Source organism: Panthera pardus, unplaced genomic scaffold (genome assembly GCF_024362965.1).
Source record: "Panthera pardus isolate Hobbes unplaced genomic scaffold, ASM2436296v1 HiC_scaffold_15, whole genome shotgun sequence".
Classification (NCBI taxonomy): Eukaryota; Metazoa; Chordata; class Mammalia; order Carnivora; family Felidae; genus Panthera; species Panthera pardus.
In genome coordinates this window covers 67,241,532-67,258,696 of record NW_026526710.1, presented here as the reverse complement: position 1 = coordinate 67,258,696, position 17,165 = coordinate 67,241,532, and the positions used below count along the sequence as shown (strand labels likewise).

Here is a 17,165-nt window from a genome sequence, read left to right as displayed (position 1 = left end):
TGTGTCTCCCTCTCTCTCTGCCTCTCCCCCACTCATGCTCTGTCTCTCTCTGTCAAAAATAAAATAAACATTAAAAAAATTTTTTTTAAATGTAAGGAAGGAAACCAAAGTTTAGGTGTAACTTTAATTGTATTTGAGCCCTAAGTGAGAGACTCCACTGTCAAATCACTTCTTTGGTAAATACAATGGAAATTTATGTTGAAAAGTTCTGGTTCCAAACTTTTGGAAATTGACATTAAAATGAATATTAAAAATATATGTATTTAACAAATTTGAAAAATTTGTTTCTTATTGATTTGAAGATTTCCTTAACTCAGGCTTCTAGAATAAAACAATAACATTTCCATTGGTAATTTAATTTTTTTGGAGGACTCTTAATTTTTCCAGATTATCTGCATTTCATTATTGAAGGGGCATTTGTCACTGAATGCAAAACAAAAATGACATATTTTAATCCTTGAAGACTCAGACTGTTACATAAAAACTAAAGTTATCAAAGATGCTATGGTTGTCACTTTGAAATTTCCCTAAACTAGCCTTTATACCAAAATTCCATTTCCTTAATTGGTTGAAGTATAGGGGGTGTGTGTGTGTGTGTGTGTGTGTGTGTAAAATGGACTGATTTTACAATTGATATGTGTTCTAAATCACACATACACACTAACATATGCATCCTAGTCTATATTTTGTGGCAAAGTGAAAACTTAATGGAAGATGTAGGTATTTCAAAGAACTGAATACACTTACTCTCCCTTTTATTTCTTTTCTCTATTAAGAGTATGCTGATGCTGTCTAAAATGTCATGTCTTTGTATTTTCTGATGTATTCCTGAGAGAGGATTTCTTTTTCTTACTGAAGGATACAATAGTTAGATGAGAATAATAGCAATTGATTTCCTACCTATGTTCATGTGAAACAATACGAAGTGAACCCCTATCACTCAAATTTTGATTTTTAATATTATTTTCCAGTAATTAAAACTAGAGCTTTTCAGGGTATACTTCAATTCAAGAAGAATTTTTATTTTCCTGGCCAAATCCTTTTGAAAGTATCTGAGGGTAATATAAAAGGGAGAGAAACAGACTTCAGATTTCAAGTGACCAAGCAGTAATTATTAGATCTGTACATAAAGGAAACAGATGGAATCTGTAAAGGCTGTTTGCCCACTATGATACTCTAAAAGGACAAGTATTATAAAAGGTCCTAAAAGAAACTCATATGTGAGTTTCTGGCAGTATTTACTAAAATGCTACATGTCGTTCCATAAGTCATACACTAAAATTTGTGCAACACCTAGGGTAACACACACAGAAGATATATACAAATCTTTTAAAAATGTTATACTGGGGGCACCTGGGTGGCTCAGTAGGTTGAGCATCTGACTTCAGCTCAGGTCATGATCTCGCTCATGGTTTCGAGCCCCATGTTGGGCTCTGTGCTGACAGCTTAAGCCTGGAGCCTGCTTGGGATTCTGTGTCTCCCTCTCTCTCTGACCCTCCCCTGCTCATGCTCTGTCTCTCTTAAATAAGCATTAAAAAAAATAAAAATGCTATACTTATTGTTAGTTTCATCACTTTTATATTAAAAGTATTATGTTAGTGTTATGTAATAATGAATTTAAAATACATTGCCTACCCAGAAATTAAAACCTGTAAAAGCCAGGTAAAGTCACCCGATTTGTAGCATTGGTAAAATAAAAAAGATATGACAGTTTCATTCACTGAACACTAAGGCTATTCTTCACATGTAAAAGTTGACTATTTGAGCATATAAATTCCTCCCATCTACAAAAAATAAAGCTTTGAAAAATAAGGATAGGATAACCCAGATATAATAGTAGATTAAAACAACAATTTGAGAGAAATAGTCACTTCTGACTAGAGATAGTGTGGCTGTGGGGACCGTGTACAGGCTTGTGGCTTTGACTTATGCTGCTCAGGCTGTTGAAAACCAGACAGGCTATCCTCCATGCTACCCATGCCCCATATCTAGGTGGGAAATTGAATAAAAATAACAAAATAATTTATAATCACCTTGGCAAATCTAGAAAGCTAAGAAAATTTAAAATTATAGCATAGAGTTAAATAACCATGTATGTTCATTTAAGTGAATCAAGATCGGTAACTGTTAGAAGAAAGGGAGTCTCAGAACACAGGATACAAAGATCCTAATTAGTAGTAACACTTATTACTTAAAACACACACACACACACACACACACACACGCACACACACGCACACACACACAGTCACTCCTTTTGTGAGTCAAGTGTCATGAGGGCCAAGAATATCTTTCCTGGGCCCAGCAAACAGAAACACTTAAACATGTTGGACTTTTAAACATTTAAAATGTTGGGCACCTGGGTGGCTCAGTCAGTTAAGCATCCAACTCTTGATTTTGGCTCAGGTCATGCATGATCTCGTGCTTAGTGAGTTCGAGTTTCACATCGGCTCTGCACTGACAATGTGGAGTCTGCTTGGGATTCTCTCTCTCCCTCTCTCTCTGCCTTTCCCCTCCTTGTGTGCTTGCTCGCTCTCTCTCTCTCTCTCTCTCTCTGTCTCTCTCAAAATAAATAAACTTAAAATATTAAAAAAAATAAAATGTTGGACTTTATATTAAAATGTGAGCACAAAAAGAGACTCAAAATTATAGGTCAAAGTTACGAAGTATCATTTACACAAGATGAGTAAGTTATAGAGATCTAATATACAGCATGATGAGTGAGAGTAGTTAATGATGTTGTCAGATACTTGAAATCTTTATGGAAATATTTTGATTATAGATTTCCAATGGATCTTAAATGGAATCTTCTCTATACACCATGTGAAGGTGACAGATATGTTATTTAGCTTGATTGTACCGGTCTTTTCCCGATGTATACATATACCAAAATATCAAGTTGTATACCTTAAATGTATACAATTTTTATATGTCAAAAAGGCCACCAATAAGGCAAATGTATATTATACTATTAATGATCACTTTTTACTTTTAAATGGTGACATACAAGTTGTAAAAGTAAAAGGTAGCTTCATTTCACAGCTTGAATTTCTTTTTCTTGTGAAATCATATCTTACTATTTCAGCAGATTATTTACCATCCAACCAAACTCTTTCAAAAAAGCAGTAACCTGTCACCATTCTTTTTTGGTTTTAGTTTGCTTGTTTATTTATTTGTTCATGCACGCATTCATTCACACAACGCATTCTTATTGAGTGCCATATGCCAAGCACAGTACTATTAAGTGGGGATCCATTACTGAACAAAGCTCCCCTAATCCCTGCCTTCACAGAGCATTCATTTCAGAACATAGAGGCAGACAATAATCATCAAACTTATTAAATAAGTGTACTGTTGGCTATATTAAAAGATAACAAGGGTTTTGGGGAAAATACATCAAGGTAAGGCAGATTGGGAATTCTGGGTACCAGGTAAATTTTCATGGTGTGGTCAGTTTGGACTTTATTAAAAGGTGACATTTGAGCAAGGAAGTTAAAGAGGAGGGTAGGTTAGAGAAGATATATATAGTGGAAAAGTGTTCCAGATAGAAAAAAAAATAGCCAGAACAAAGAAAATGCTATCACTATGAAATATATTAATAATTGATTCCCAATTAATAAGAAAAATATTGATGTGGAGTTTTTCAATAAACGTTATTTAAATTGCCCTTACGGCCTGAAGAATCCCTAATATTTCTAGCACATTTAGTAATAAATTTGTTTCTCTTGGGAAGATGATAGCAATAAAAAGCAATGATAAACTTTTGTCCTCAAGCAGGTCTGACAGTGATCTGTGTGAATGCTTCTGAAAAAAAAATGACTTTTATGGTATTGAAACAACTGAAGTTATAAAATGTTTGCAAAGTCCTGATGACAAATCTATATGCAAAATCTGTGCCAGATTAGTGTTTACTGCTGCAGCTGAAGAATGGCCTGTCCATTCTTTTCTCCTCAAAGGCGGTAATGAAGTTACTATCGGAAGTCATCACCACAATCACTGCCATCATAGGACAAGCCTGAAGAAGGGTCTGGAAGCTACACGCTCTTGAATCAGATGGCCTAACAGGAGGCAAGAACTCCTCAAGGGTCTGACTCACAGACTGGGGGAGGTCTAGTTTATATTATACATGTGGAGAAAATTTCAATCCACAAACAGAGTTGAAAACATATGAGAAATGCAGACAGCAGAAGCAGTTTGCCCAACAATGTGTTGTATGATATTTGGTGTAAGCAAATAGAGAGTATCAAAAGAATCCTTTGAATAGAGGTGACCTATGTGCCTTTTGCCTATTAAAAAAGCCTGAAAATTTAATCTAGCCTTAGTATTTTATTTGTTATTATTTTTTAATGCTATTTGTTTTTGAGAGAGAACGAGAGAGCATGAATAGGGGAGGGACAGAGAAATTGAGGAGACAGAAGATCTGAAGCTCGTTCTGTGCTGATAAGTGGCTAGTCCTATGTGGGGCTTGAACTCACTAACTGTGAGATCATGACCTGAGCCAAAGTCTGGCACTCAGTTGATTGAGCCATCCAGGCGCCCTAACCTAGCCTTGAGTATTTTAACTCAACCAGCCATTCAGCAGTGCTCAAAATATTTTCCTCTCCCTAATCAGTTCTGTCTCCCATTTTGTGCGCACGCGTGTGTATGCGTGTGTGTGTGTGTGTGTGTGTGTGTGTGTGTGTGTGTGAGATAGAGAGAGAGAGAGAGAGACCTAGCACTTAGTCATTAGGTGCTTAGAAAGGTAAGCCTGTTTTCACTAGAATTTAGCTACTGAGTTTCCATTTGACAGTTTCCAGACCATTTGTTTCTATGTTGGTGATATCAACACATTGAAGGAATTATTATTTTCACTTGGAAAAAACTCTCAAGTTTCATTTCAGTATTGAGATGAGCCCAGGTTTTGGAGGAAAAGGTACCAGATCATTTTTTTCCTGATGACTAGGGACAATCCCCTCCTTATACCTTGGTGTGTGGAGCTCAAAGGCTGCTGGGAAAGAGGGTAGGTGAGTTTTCACAATAAACCAAGAGGACTGTGGGAAGAAAAGGATTAAGACCTTGACACAATTTTTTGAGGGAGGTGGGGGTGGTGGAGACTGAATGTTGGAATATTCCGAGCACAGTAAACCCTTAGAGACCAGCAGATGGGAAAGGCCACCCAGCAAAATCACCTAGACCCAAAGAGAAACTAACTATGAAATCAGGGCTTAGGTTATCCTACGAAAGAGCTGGTTGTGGGCATGACGTGAAGCCAGTGGAGAGACACCCTCTGCCCACTCAACCCTGGAACTTTGGTCTAAGCCTATGCATGTATTCCACATCACAGATCAGAGAACACACGATTCGATCTGCCGGTGAAGCAGATTGAATGTCAAGACTTATAAGGGAGCTTTTAGAAGAAATTGCTCTCTTGCTGGTGGTGTTGAGATACCGTGAGCCTGAAGGTAAAAAGGTACGTGATCAGCCAGCCAGCCTTGTGGAAGCAGAACTGAGAAATGTTTTCTACCGTTCTTTCATCCCTTTCTTGGTGCCTTCTCAAATATCATTTGCCCAGGGCATCTGCAGACCTGATGGAAAAGGAATTCTCGGTACGAGTGACCATGTAAGTGTGTTTGGTGTGGCTCCAGTAACTCATGAGCCGCATCTGTTTCAGGAAATAAGGTTTCATTCATAGGTCACTTTTTGTAGTTCCATTTTGATCTTATTCACATCTTCTTATATGTTTTGTTTGATGAAAACTGTGCCCAAGCCAGTGGAGACTTAAAACTGATGTTGTTCAGACCTGGTTCTACTGACTTGTCACTCCCGATAGTGCTGTACACAGTTGGTTGGCTACCATCGTTTAGTGGCAGTGATGATGGCCTTGGTAGTGGTGGCTATAGGTTTCTTGTGGAGACCGGAAGCAGAAAGTTGGAAATGCATTATTGGGTGACGCTTTATTTTTAAAAGTAGCTGAAATACGTTTTTGTTTTCAAGGTGCCTGAGACCAAAAGAAATGTCCCTAGCATCAAATCCCATATACATGCAAAGAAATCCTGCTAATGCTTTCTGGTAAATAAGTCAAACAACACTGAAACTTCCAATGTGTTCTCCACTAGAATGCCTCACCTTCTCCATTAGTTTTCATTTCACCTGTGGACTCAAATTTCTCCCATTCATTTTGAGAATTCTGGAGAGAAGTTTGTGGCTTGATAACAAGCAAATAGGCAGCAGTGCTCTGAACCTTCAACTTCACAGGATGAAGAGGTCCCGATGCTCCAGGGATAGCAAATGTTTCATGGGATATGCTGTTTGATCTAATTCTTCTTTTTTTTTAAGCAAAGGCTCTCTGAGGTGAAAACAAATTTGTAATTGGTGATACACATGGTGGCAAGTTGACTCTTACCATTGTGAATAGTAGGGAAAATTAAGAATTTAACCAAGAGCTGGTGTTAAAGAGAACTCAGAGGTGAAAGCATTTCTCTCTCTCTCTCTCTCTCTCTCTCTCTCTCTCTCTCTCAACTTCTCTTCCCTTCAATATACACTGAACAACCAAGACTTTACGCTGCCTCTTAGCTCATTAGGATGCCATGCTGAGCCGTCTTCATTTTCACACTTTTGCTGTGATTTCTCTTTTCTGCCTTTTCTTTTTTTAAATCTTCTTTCCTACTATGCCCAAAACCAACCATTCTTGTCCTATATTCCATTCTCTCAGAGTGTTTCTGGGGTCCAGAATGAATCTCATAAACTAAGGTATTGCTGGATAATTGCTATAGTTTCCATATCACAAAAAACATTTGCATCTTAAAGGAGTAATTCTGGAGGTGGCATGCCATATCCTAAATTAGAATTTTCAATTCTGGGATATTCAGTTCTGGAATAAAGGTTTTCGTAGTCCTTCTTGGATAATATTGCCTGGGTACTCTGCTTATATTGTGCATATATAAATGGGCATGGAATGTGTAGCTATAAAACTCTGGGCCACTGAGCCAAGTTTCAAAGTGTAGCTATACAGTGAGTAATACAGATAATGACTTTTACACAGTGCATAGACTTCTTCATATGGCCCTCAATCTTGAACACTTTCCGTACGAAAAGTTGAGAAATATGTACTATTTCAGCAACAGCAACAACAATAAAACCTGCATGGGGCTTCCTAACTTTTGTGTTGGGAATAGATTGCAGATGTTCCCTGAAATATTGATCCCTTTATCCTGTTGACTCTCAAACTTTAGCATGAATCAGAAAGCCTAGAAAGCTTGTTAATATACAGAGTTTCTGTCTCAAGCAGAGCCTGAGAATGTACATTTCTTGTAAGTTTTTAGGTGCTGTTGCTGCTGCTGTTGTTTTGGGGACCACATTTACAGAATTGCTTTAGCCTTCGGGGCACTTAAATTGAGTCATCAAACAAGGGCTCAAGGAGCCCGATCTGGCTTGCTCTCACATGCCTGCTTAAGCACTGAGGAGATGCTCTACCTTGTGGAAACCTACTTTAGAATCCAGTCCAGGCTGCTGCTGGAAGAGTTTACATTCAGAACACAGCATACAACTCAAGGTGAATTGCACAGGGGTGAGGGTCAGAGAGGCCACAAGAAAGGTCCTGGAGGGTGTTATTTTAGGACTGGGCTCCTCAAGCTGTTTGTGACATGTTTCATTAGTGCATACAATCTAGCTTCAGTATGACCATTCTAAAAATGGATGCATTTTCTGCAAATTAGATGTTCTCCCTTATTTTGGAATATCTCATCTACAAAAGTTTATTTGGATTTGAAATCCATTTGCATTGCTATAAGAAATTTCAACATTACATTGGTAAAGGAGAGTAAAGGAAGTGCTTTTAGATTTTTTTAAATATAACTTCAATTGGCTAGTTTTTAAGCAGCTATAAAATGGGAAAATGGTTTTAAAATTTTTTATTATCTATATGTGAACAAAGTTTTTTACTTGATGTGACTCTTAAGGATTTGAAGAAAGATCACCATAAAAATCACGATTAGGAAATGCTTGTAGTCAGCTTAATCATAAAATCAAACATAAAATTCTATTTTCATAAAAGGAAGCTCAAGTTTCTCATTAAAGAAAAAAATGAAAAGTCTTTATTTTGAAGTTTTATATAAATTCAATAGTTAATTCTCTTTCTATCACTTTTATTTGACTTTTCTAACATTGTTATCTTACATCAAGAATGTAATTTTTTTCCCCACCAAGCGCTATATAGATATTCCCAAATCCATTCCAGTTTATCCCAGTTCTGATACAAATATAATAATTTTGTATGTCTACTCTAACTGGAAAATGGTTGGGAGACACTGCCATGGTCCCCACTGAATGTGAATCAGCCAAGTAGTATTTAAAATGATGTCCCCAGGGTGCCTGGGTTGCTCAGTTGGTTAAGCATTTGACTTCGGCTCAGGTCCTAATCTCAGTTTGTGGGTTTGAGCCCCATATCGGGCTCTGTGCTGACAGCTCAGAGCCTGGATCCTGCTTTGGATTCCGTGTCTCCCTCTCTCTCTGCCTCTCTCTTTCTTTCTCAAAAATAAACATAAAAAATTAAAACTAAAATAAAATAAAATTATGCTCCCCACTTCTATGTCTAGAACTGTAGAGTAAACCCCCTTAGAGCAGATTTGTGCTATTATGGGACAATCAATTGCATTATCCCTCTTATAAATAATTTTAAGGTATGTAGGTACCCATTGCTTTAGGGAAAATATGAAGCAGCATCTATTTATGGTTTGACAAAGACACCAGTTTTCCTCAATTATACAGAAATGAGCATGGGAATGAAGTAGATAAATCTGCACAAATGACAAGGATCTTCCTGGGAAGCAAGTGATAAAGACACCAACCATTTTCCTTTTGAGATTCACTGTTATCACAATGAAGCTCTGTGGTAGATTAGAATGGCTCCAACTAAGGCCCCCAGGGATCCCCAGAAAAGAATTCATCTTATAAGAAATGAAAAATTCTGATTGGTAGCTTGGATTTATGGCTGTCTATGTCATGAAAGGAAGAATTATTTAGGAATAGCATTTTTCAAAAGTGAGAGATCTCTTTCTAATTCAGATACTCTGACATGGAAGCCAGAATAATGAATACATTTTGTGAATAAAACTAAGTATGATTTCAAATTTATCTGTAGTTTATGTGGCTATTTTGGGGCTAAGTGGAATAGTGCATATAAAATACTTAGAAGAGTTAATGGCCCATGGTAAGTGCTTAATAAATGCTAGTCACTGCTAATGTCAAAACAAATTAAGTATGAATCCTTACTTAGGAACTGAATATTTGGGAGCCCAAGTAGAATACTCCCTTAACTGATCATAATATTGAAAGCAATGAGGTTATTTTTCCTCAAAACAAAACAAACACAACACACACCAGGTTCAGAAAGAACCTCTTCAAATCTTTGTGAGATTAGTTTTCAATGACAATAATTGTAGCCTAAAATGGGGCCCAGTGGTGATGGATCGGATTCTTCATTTGTTTCCTTGGCATTTAGAAACAAGGATGATTTTTGTTGTTGTTGTTTGTTGTTGTTGTTGTTGTTGTTGTTGTTGTTATAAATAAGTTTCTTTGTCCTTCAATAATTTCAGTGGGCAAAGGAAAGATAGAAATAGAGAGGAGGGAGGAGGTGGGAGGAAGAAGGGGAAGAAAAAGAGACAGACTGAGAGAGAGAGAGAGATTGCTGTCAGATAACTAACTTGGCCACGTAGAGGCTTGAGTAATGAATTAAGATATTATAAGGAGGTTTGACCACAAGGTGGTGAAAGGTGTCAACTGGATGATATAATAATAGACCTATATGAGAAGCATTTTTAGAATTAGAGAGCATTGTGGAGGAGAGTGGACATCTTTACATTTTTTCATTACAGGAATTTCTAGCTTGAGAGGCAATTTAGGAAATCAATAACTAGAACTTTAGAAGAATATTTGAAGGACACTGAGAATAATGTATGAACTTTAAACAGTTGTACACAAAAAGATTTAGGATAGAAATGCCTAGAATGAATCCACATACTTAAATGCATGAAGGTGAACATGTAGATGCAGAATGATAAGGATTAGTGGAGTTGACACACTTAATACACAGTGCAAAAGGTGGATGATGTACCAAAAAAACCCCCAAAAAATAAAAAACAGGGAAAATCCACAACAGAGATACTTCCTACAACCATTCCTAAAGATGGATTAGAATTAATACTGTCACTACCAGTTTAATTTTCTTTTTGCCGTTTCAGATATTTATCTCTCTCTGTCTCTGTCTCTCTGCATACGGACCCATGTACACACATATACACAGGCATGTGGTTGTACCTTTTTACATATGTGCACATGTATGGTATCTATGTTTACCCTTAGTTTTATTGGTAAATAGAATGTGGCTTATTTTACAACAGGTTAATTACTTCCCAGTGAATTTTTTGCCCATTTGTTTGTTTGTATTAATCACATAATATCGAGGTAAGAAAACATCTTACTGGATCCCAAGATCCAGAGAATCAGCACCTTTCAAATAGTGTCGCCTTTGCCATTCCTCTCACTATCACTAGGTCATATTTTATATTTATGCCAACAGTAATGCCAAATGTAGCCACGCTTGACTATATTCTCCTTATCCCTGCATATTTCAGGGAAGAAAAAATGATAGAGATGTTGTACATGCAAATTTTGCACTTGGGTTGTAAAGGATGGGTTCTTTTCTCTGAGAACTTCTTAAAACCACAAGTATCAATTGCACATAACTACTGCACTCAAGGGGAATTTGGAAGTATGTGAGTTCATTACAGTGTAGACTTGGACATAAAGTCTTCATCATCAACATACCCAGTTTTGGCCTAGGGTGGGAAACTGTGTGAAAATATTCTTAACATTCTTAATCAAGGTCAACCCTGTAGCTATGACCACACAAAAAATTGAACTCAAAACTTTAGCACTTATCCTTACCAATTTCATCAATACAAATGGCTCTGAATGATTTAGAAATGGACCTTTTCTTTTTCCTTCAAAGGCACATTTTTAAGGAATGCCACAAACACTTATCAATCATTCCAACTTGGATTTGGAATTAATAATCAATAAAGTATTCATAATTTTCTCAGTTGTTTTTCCTTCTAGATTTACTACTAAATGTATCCTCCCTATTTTCATTTTGAAATGGGAAGAGCCCAGCCTTAATTTTTCCAGGATACTAGTATAGCATACATCAAAATGATGCATGAGAATATTTGGACTTATTTTTGAGTTTATATATTTATTTTGAGAGAGAGAGAGCAAGTAGGGGAGGGGCAAGCAAAGAGAGCAGGAGAGAGAGAATCCCAAGCAGACTCCACGCTATCAGCGCAGAGCCTAACGTGGGGCTCAATCCCACAAACCATGAGATCATGACCTGAGCCAAAACCAAGAGTAGGATGCTTAACCATTTGGACTTTTAACAACAAATCTTCCATTATTAACAGAGATTACTTAGATTTTCAGAAGAACACAAACGGTTAGCAACCTATTAGATGAGTCTGGCAATGGGAAATAGCAATGCAATAATTTAGCCTAGAATTCCCTTCTTCCCTTGATTGTTGCCATTTCCATCTTGAGTTGTATAAAACATTGTAGATATGTTTACCTGGTCTAATAAATAGGGAATGTAATAGAGTTGTGCCAAATTGTCAGTGGATTGTAATGCACATGTTTTCTAAATCTGGGAGAGTTCTAATGTGAGGTGGGAGTGGGGAAGGGTCTCCCTCTGACTCACACATAGACTCTCAATTCTTCCATGTTTACCGCTTGCACACTACAGGTTTTATTTTAAGGACAGGCATCTTCCAATGCACTTCCATCAAACATACTTGGCAAAATTATGTTTTCTGAGATATCCCAGCTCAAATTTATCATAACTTACTTCCCGCCTCCATGTGAACATAATTTATAGTAGAGAAGAACAACAGGAGAGATAGATGGGATCATTGTTCTTTCTTTCGAAGTCTTAGAGTCATGGGTAAATTATTCCTGGAGTCTTTCACTATTACCTGAAGCCCTGGTGTTTTGTTAATATAACCAATATTTGAAATAACACTCAGAAATGAAAGACAAATTCTGAAAATAGGCTAATCCCTAGGTTTTATTATTTACAAATATAAAAAATACAAAAACATCTCTCTATCTACCGATCATCTATCAATCATCTATCATCTCTCAGTCCGTCTCCATTCTAACAATCTTCATCAGCTGTTAAAACTTTTATTTTTATTTAATTTTTACCATTTAAACTCTATGGTTCATATTCTTGACTATCAAATTGTTTCATTCTGGCAACTATAGAAACATTAATATACCTTATAGTATTCTGCTGGTTATTATCTTTAGCAGCCATTAACTCCCACAGGAAGTGAGGAAGTTATGAGTTTCTTTTTTCTTGCACATTTCTAATATGAAAAAAATGGAAAATAATCCTAAAAGAGGAATAAAAATAAAATTATAATATGGTAACTTGCTGTATTATGTTCATGTACCAAAGCTGAAGGAACATGGGGAAACCTAAGTGACAAGTAATTTTGCATTTTTATAGCTTGAGAAAAGAACATTTTACCAATTTTATTGGAATATGAGCAACAAGGAGGGTTAATAAAGAATTTTAAATAGAAAATTATGTTAATCTTAATTCACATTACAAAATAGTAAAGTCAGTAGACAGACAAGCAGTCACACATACATACAGTTTTTTTTTTTTTAATGTAACAGAAGCTATAGGACTGTAGGCTTTTCTGTAAATGGATTTGAACACCACAAGTACCAAATACTGCATTCAAGGGAATATAATTAGAGCTGAAGAGTTGAGAACTCTCAAAATACAGATGAAACTCGATACTCCCAAAAGATTGTACTGGCTGAAAGTTTAAATGGGTTAAATAAGGGTTTAGATAAATCCCTGGATGACTGAGCCATAACCAGTCATTTAAAGGCAATTAGAGATTTAAAGGTGAAGGTCTTGGGAGGATTATGTCACAGCAAAGGCAAAAGTCCCGTAGGGCACTTTAAGAGCCAGGATTCTGCCCAATTCTTTCACTCTTAAACAGAAGCCTTAGATACCTCATTCTCTGGGACTTTATATATATTTGAGTGTTTGGTCTGGTCCCCAGGAAACACAGTAGCTACTCCAGGTTAAACCTAAAGTAGTACTAGGTGATCTCATCCTAACTAATGAATTCCATTATCTATCTAGGAAGATAGAAAATCATTCCTAGAGTTCCTTTTGTAAAAAGAAATGTAGGTTTGAGATTACCTCTCCATTCTTGTTTGCATATTTTTTCTCCCTAATTTCCTCCATTAATATTATACTTAATTGTAGAAGTAATTCAGATATAATTACATTTTACAAGTAAGAATAAAGGGGAAGGAATCATGTAACATGACTGAAAAGAAATAATTTTGACCATTTCCATTTCTGTTACATTTCAAGTCCCCAAAGATTTGAGTATGTGATCAACTGTTTGCAAAACTGTCCCAAGTTCTTTATCTTTACCTCTACTTCTACCCTTTGCAATGTAATTTGCAGTTCTTCCAATCAAAGGGTGGTCTATTTCCCTAACTCTTGTTTAGTCTGGTCTTGTTACTAGCTTTGGCCAATAAATTCAACAGAAATGATGGTGTGCCAATTCCAGCTATGGAATGGCACTATTTCAAACTTCTTTTTGAACCTCAGCCACTGACACAAGAACAAGCCTGCTGGAACATGAGAGGCCGCATAGAGAGAAACTGATCATCTTCAAGGCTAACTAGCTCACAGATGATCAGCCAGCTGATAGTAGATGCATGAGTTAGCCCATCTGAAATCTTAATAATTGTGCACATGATTTACATATCCATAATTAATAACAGATGCTTATTTTATGATAGTGCATTTTGCTGTGGATTGTTATATAGTAATAACTAAATAATAAAGGGATGAAGCATGTAATTGAGTTACTTGTTAGCTATATATTATCATAATAAGTATGTGGCTTTGTACTCTCTTCCCTCAGTATTTCCTTGGTGATATTAAATGATTTTGAAACATGTGGCCACATATTAAATCCAGGAGAATAAGGAGAAAGCTAGACACCAAACCTAAGGAAGTGAATCTGACAAAAAATATTATTCTTTCATTTAATGGATTATCAGAAAAATACAACTGTGTACTTATATGTACTAAATAACATGTCCTTAAAATATATAAAAAACAGGGGTTTGAAGCATGGCGGACGATGTGGACCAGCAACAAACCACCAACACCGTAGAGGAGCCCCTGGATCTCATCAGGCTCAGCCTGGATGAGCGAATTTATGTGAAAATGAGGAATGACAGCTTCGAGGCAGATTACATGCTTATGATCAGCATTTAAATATGATATTGGTAGATGTGGAAGAGACTGTGACTACCATAGAAATTGATGAGGAAACCTATGAGGAGATATATAAATCAACAAAACGGAATATTCTGATGCTCTTTGTCCGGGGAGATGGTGTTGTTCTAGTTGCCCCTCCATTAAGAGTTGGCTGAAACAAAGAATTTATCGTGTTATGGAATATAGGAGACTTTGTATGATTGCCTCTTCAAATGTAGAAGACGTTCAAAAGAGAAACCTGCGTTAATTTCGACATTAAGAAATGACCAAGGATTCTTGCACTCCTGAAATGAGTTGATTTGCAGATAACTCAAAAATTCTTAAGCTAAAGAGTATTTTTATTTTTTCCAACCCTTTCAATAAATGTGATCACCAAGAAAAAAATATATATATAAAAAACAAAAATGGTAGTAAATTAATTATAATGAGTTGCTTTAAACACTCTACTTTCAATAGTTAAAAGTTACTTATCATTTGAAGAACAAAATTACCAAAAAAATGATTATCAAAACCAACTTACTAGAATATTCCACTCAACTGCAGAAGGCTGGTTTTTTCCCCCCCAAGCACCCAGAGGATATTTATAAAAACTGACCACAGATTGGGTGATAAAGCAAATCTCAACAGACTTCCAAGAATTAGAATCATATGGAATAGTATATTCCTTGATCACATGGATGAATTCATGCGCACACATATATATAGGATAAAGTAGGGCATTACATAATGATAAAGTGGTCAATTCTTCAAGAAGGCATAATATGCATGTGCCTAAAAGAAGCATCAAAATATGTGAATAAAAATGCATTAGAACTACAAGGAGAAACAGATGAATCCAGTATTATTTCTGGATATGTCAACACCCTTTCAGATATGGAGAGATCTAACAGGTAGAACATAGTTTAACTTAACAATACCATCAATCAACTGAATATAATGGCCACTTATAGGCTAATTCATCCAACAACAGCAAAATACACATTCTTCTCAAGCTAACATGGAGAATTTACCAAAATAGACCACATCGTGGGCCATAAAACACACCATAACAAATTAAAAAGAATAGAAATCATACAATGTCTTCTCTCAGACAACAGTGGAATTTAGATCTCAATAAAAGAAAGATATCTAGAAAATACAAAAATATTTGGATATTAAACAACATATTAAATTTTTTTTAATGTTTATTCATTTTTGAGAGAGAGGGAGAGAGAAACAGTGTGAGTGGGGGAGGGGCAGAAAGAGAGGGAGACAGAATCTGAAGCAGTTTCCAGGCTCTGAGCTGTCGGCACAGAGCCTGAGACAGGGCTCGAACCCACAAACCATGAGATCATGACCTTAGCTGAAGTCAGACGCTTAACCCACTGTGCCATCCAGGTGCCCCTAAAGAACACATTTTTAAATAATGCATGAATCAAAGGAGAAATCTCAAATTAAAAAAAATATTTTAAATAAAATGAAAATGTAACATCAATATTTGTGGGATTTGAATACATATAAAGTAAAACCTTGGATTGTTAGTAACTTGTTCTGTGAGTGTTCCACAAGACAAGCAAACATTTCCAATACATTTTAACTTGATAAATGAGCAATGTCATGAAATACAAGTAGTACCTGATGCTGAATGTCACATAGTCAGAATTGAGCCAATGGTTCTTGAAATTCACTTTGATATACAGGTAGTTTGAACTAGAAGCATGTTTCTAAAACAAATTATTCCCGTACACCAAGGTTTTACTGTATTCAAAAGAATAAAGATCTAAAATCAATAAGCAAGATTCTACCTTAGGAACTAGGAGAGCAAATTGCATTCAAAGTAAGTGAAAGAAGAAGAGGAAGAGAAAGAAGGCAGAATAAAAAGTGGAGCAGAAATGAATGAAATTAAAAATAGGAAATCAATAGAGAAAATCAATAAAACCAAAAGCTGGTTCTTTGAAAAGGCCAATAAATTGATAAGCCTCTAGACACATCTGATAAAAGAGAGGACACAAATAACTAATATTAGAAATGAAAGAAAGAATATCATTGCAGATTTCATGTACATGGAAATGATAATAAAGTGGTACTCTGAACAACACCCACAAATTTGATAACCTTCAACCTAACATCTAAAATTATAATGTTTCTAGAATAAAACAGAAGATTATCTCTGTAAACATGAAATAGGCAAATATTTATTAGACTTGACTAAAAATGCACGAAACATAAAAATGGATAGGTGGTTTTTAGTGGAGATCGACAATGATGCTTTTTGAAAGACATTTAAAAAATGAAAAGGCAAGTGAAGAACTAGGAGAAATATTTACAGTACATATATCTGATAAAGCATTTATATCCTCAAAAATTATAATAATATGGAGTTCTATGTGTATAGTCCATGCACTATTCCGTCTGAGAATTCAAGTTCCTAATGAAAGGTTAAAACAAACAAAAAAAAAATGGCAAAAATCTTACAAGTTTCCAGCACATGTTTACCCTGGCAAATATTAAAAAAAATTTTTTTAAATTTATTTTTGAGAGAGAGAGAGAGAGACACAGCACGAGCAGGAGAGGGGCAGAGAGGGAGACACAGAATCCGAAGTAGGCTCCAGGCTGTGAGCTGTCAGCACAGAGCCCAATACAGGGCTCGAACCCATGGACTGCAAGATCATGACCTGAGCCAAAGTCAGATGCTTAACCAGCTGAGCCACCCAGGTGCCCCCTAAACTAGCAAATACTTTAAAGAGAGCTTCTGGCATGATACACAAATGTGTTTCTGCACAAAAACAGTACCCTTTCACGCTGGATTCATCAGCTGCTTTCCTTCATACCT

At 36.1% G+C, this 17,165-nt stretch overlaps 1 long non-coding RNA gene and 1 pseudogene across 1 annotated transcript in view; both read left to right on the top strand.

Moving 5' to 3' along the window:
• The window catches only part of LOC109275704 (uncharacterized), a 402,869-nt gene that overhangs the window by 343,913 nt on the left and 41,791 nt on the right, over positions 1 to 17,165 (top strand). The window lies entirely within an intron of this gene.
• On the top strand, positions 14,199 to 14,737 carry LOC109275703 (U6 snRNA-associated Sm-like protein LSm3; annotated as a pseudogene).